Raw genomic sequence first — 4,394 nt, 5'->3', positions numbered from 1 at the left:
CCAGTTCTAAAACATAAGATGATCAATCACATTGTTTATGTTATTATTATACGACTCTAAAATATAAGACGATCAATCACATTGTTGCTTGTTTATTAATATTATACTTTTTTAATACAAAAGGCGATCAATCAAATTGTCATTTGCATCTGAATTTAATGCAGTTCTAAAACATAGGACGATCACTTAAATTTAATTCATTTTGAAATTTCATACGGTTGTGAAACATAAAACGATCAATCATATTATTAATTGATAATGAATTTCATACATTAGTCAAACATAAGGAGACTAACCACATCGTCATTTGTTTTTGAATTTCATGCAGTATTAAAACATAAGACGATCACTCGCACAAACATTTGTATCAAAATCGCATGTTGTTAGAAAACTTAAGACGATCAATCACTTTGCTGCTTGTTTATGAATATGATGTGGTGCTAAAGCATAAGGCGTTCACTCGCATTGTCATTTGTATCTGAATTTTATGCAGTTCTGAAACATAAGATGATCAATCATATTGTTACTTGGTATTGAATTTCATACATTTCTGAAACAAAAGACGCTCAATCCTATTGTCATTTGTTTTTGAATTTCATGCAGTTCTGAAACATAAGACGATTAGTCACATTTTAACTTGTTGTTGAATTTCATACAATTGTAAAACATACGGCAATCAATCACATTGTCATTTGCATCTGATTTTCATGCAGTTCTAAATGATTAGATGATTGATTTTAAAACAAATAATAATGTGATCGATCGTCTTACGTTTTAGAACTGCATAAAAATCAGATGCAAATGACAATATGATTAATGTTTTCATGTTTCAATTTATGATATTCATAAGTGATTTAAATGTGAATGATCGTTTTATGTTTTAGAACTACATAAAATTAATTAACAAGATAACGATGTGATTAATCGCCTAATGTTTTAGAGCTTCATGAAATTAATTACCAAGATAAAAGTGTGATTGATTCTTCTATGTTTTAGAACTGCATGGAATTTGGAATCAAATGACAATGCGAGTGTTTGCCTTATTTTTTAGAACTTCATGAAGTTTATAAATATATAAAAATGTGATTTATCGTTTTATGCTATACAACTATATGGAATTTAGAAATAAATGATATATGAGTGATCTTCTGATGTTTTGAAACTGCAGGAAATTCAGATACAAAGGACAATGTGATTGATCGCCTGATGTTTTGAAACTGTATAAAATGCATCTACAAGTAACAGTGTAATTAATTGTCTTATTATTTAAACCTGCATGATGTTAAAAAAAAATTACAATGTGATTCATCGTATTATGTTTTAGAGCTGCATTAAATTAGGAACAAATGACAATATGAGTGATAATCTCATATGCTACAACTCTATGAAGTCAAGAAAAAAGTAACAATGTGATTGATCGTCTCATGTTTCAAAACTTTGCGAAATTATGAACCAAGTGAAATGTGAGTGATCGTCTTAGGTCCCTCAATTGAACAAGCATTAGGCAGTTTAACAGTGTAATTAGGCAATCGAAATACATAAACAAAATTTGTGCGAGTTAATAAATATTGCAATAATATGTAAAATATAATAAATGGTATAAAATTTAAGATACCGGAGTTTAAATTCAGGAATGTTTTATATCGGAATATGTCCGTCATACCAGAATATTGATTCCTTGACGAAATGTGTGGCTCGTAAAAGGAAGAAACTAGTTGTGGGAGACAAGAGAAACTGTCACGTGTTCTAATAAATAGCATACGTGGTTTTCATGCATGGATAGTTAATCCAAGTTAAACGCATAAAACTGTTTATTTCGATACCAAAAAGTTCGAGAATTTCACGTTTTCTGCATGGAAATCGACGAGAAAAAGGGACAAAATAAGTTTATGGTTCAGCTATGATCAAGTTTCTTCATTAAAGGACGGCATTTACATTTATTATCCTTGTACCTACTTTATTTAATTTATTTTTTCAATTATGATTCTTTATTACTGAAATAAAAATCAAGTCATTGCAGCAATTAATTTGGTATAACTTCAGGTTAATTTGAGGTTCCCTGTATATTTCTATTTCCTTTTCTATTTCTATTGCTCTTTCTATTTCTATTTCCCTTTCTATTCCTGTTGCCCTTTCTATTTCTATTTCCCTTTCTATTTCTATTGCTCTTTCTATTTTAATGCCCTTTTTATTTCTATTGCCCTTTCTATTTATATTTTCCTTCTTATTCCTATTGCTCTTTCTATATCTATTGCCCTTTCTATTTCTATTTTCCTGTCTATTTCTATTGCTCTGTCTATTTCTATTTGCCTTTCTATTTTTATTGCCATTTCTATTTCTCTTTCTATTTCTATTACCTTTTCTATTTTTATTTTCCTTCTTGTTTCTATTGCTCTTTCTATTTATATTGTCATTTCTATTTCCTTTTCTATTTCTATTGCTCTTTCTATTTATAATGCCCTTTTTATTTCTATTGCCCTTTCTATTTCTATTTGCCTTTTTATTTCTATTACTCTTTCTATTTCTATTGCCCTTTTTATTTATATTTCTCTTTCTATTTCTATTTCTATTTCTATTTCTATTTCTATTTCTATTTATATTTTCCTTCTTATTTCTATTGCTATTTCAATTTCTATTGCAGTTTCTATTTTTATTTCCATTTCTATTTTTATTGCCCTTTCTATTTCTATCTCCGTTTCTACTTTTATTGCCCTTTCTATTTCTATTACCATTTCTATTTCTACTTTCGTTCTTATTTCTATTGCCCTTTCTATTTCTATTACCATTTCTATTTCTACTTTCGTTCTTATTTCTATTGCCCTTTCTATTTTTATTTTCCTTCTTATTTTTATTGCTCTTTCTATTTATAATACCCTTTTTATTTCTATTGCCCTTTATATTTCTTATCCCTTTTTATTTCTATTGCCCTTTCTATTACTATTTGCCTTTTTATTTCTATTGCTCTTTCTATTTCTATTGCCCTTTTTATTTATATCTTTCTTTCTATTTCTATTGCCCTTTCTATTTATATTTCCCTTTCTATTTCCTTTTATATTTCTATTGCCCTTTCTATTTATATTTTCCTTCTTATTTCTATTGCAGTTTCTATTGCCATTTCTATTTCTATTGCCCTTTTTATTTCTATTTCTATTACCCTTTCTATTTCTACATTCGCTCTTATTTCCATTGCTCTTTCTATTTATATTGCCCTTCTTATTTCTATTGCTCTTTCTATTTCTATAGCCCTTTCTATTTATATTTTCCTTCTTATTTCTATTGCTCTTTCTATTTCTATTGCCTTTTATATTTCTATTTCCCTTTCTATTTTTATTGCCATTTCTATTTCCCTTTCTATTTCTATTACCTTTTCCATTTTTATTTTCCTTCTTATTTCTATTGCTCTTTCTATTTCTATTGTCCTTTCTATTTATATTTGCCTTTTTATTTCTATTGCCCTTTTTATTTATATTTCCCTTTCTATTTCTATTTCTCTTTCTATTTATATTTTCCTTCTTATTTCTATTGCTCTTTCAATTTCTATTGCAGTTTCTATTTCTATTTCCATTTCTATTTTTATTCCCTTTTCTATTTCTATCTCCCTTTCTATTTTTATTGCCCTTTCTATTTCTATTGCTCTGTCTATTTCTATTTGCCTTTCTATTTTTATTGCCATTTCTATTTCCCTTTCTATTTCTATTACCTTTTCTATTTTTATTTTCCTTCTTATTTCTATTGCTCTTTCTATTTATATTGTCCTTTCTATTTCTATTGCCCTTTCTATTTCTTATTCCTTTTTATTTCTATTGCTCTTTCTGTTTCTATTTTCCTTTTTATTTCTATTGCTCTTTCTATTTCTATTGCCCTTTTTATTTATATTTCTCTTTCTATTTCTATTGCTCTTTCTATTTATATTTCCCTTTCTATTTCCTTTTCTATTTCTATTGCCCTTTCTATTTATATTTTCCTTCTTATTTCTATTGCTCTTTCTATTTCTATTGCCTTTTTTATTAATATTTCTCTTTCTATTTCTATTGCCCTTTCTATTTGTATTTCCCTTTCTATTTCCCTTTCTATTTCTATTGCCCTTTCTATTTCAATTTCCCTTTCTATTTCTATTGCCCTTTCTATTTATATTTTCCTTCTTATTTCTATTGCTCTTTCTATTTCTATTGCAGTTTCTATTTCCATTTCTATTTCTATTGCCCTTTCTATTTCTATTTCCCTTTCTATTTTTATTGCCCTTTCTATTTCTATTACCCTTTCGATTTCTACTTTTGTTCTTATTTCCATTTCTCTTTCTATTTATATTGCCCTTCTTATTTCTATTGCTCTTTCTATTTCTATTGCCCTTTCTATTTATATTTTCCTTCTTATTTCTATTGCTCTTTCTATTT

Source organism: Belonocnema kinseyi, chromosome 5, assembly GCF_010883055.1.
Source record: "Belonocnema kinseyi isolate 2016_QV_RU_SX_M_011 chromosome 5, B_treatae_v1, whole genome shotgun sequence".
Classification (NCBI taxonomy): domain Eukaryota; kingdom Metazoa; phylum Arthropoda; class Insecta; order Hymenoptera; family Cynipidae; genus Belonocnema; species Belonocnema kinseyi.
Note: the sequence above shows the minus strand (reverse complement) of the source record.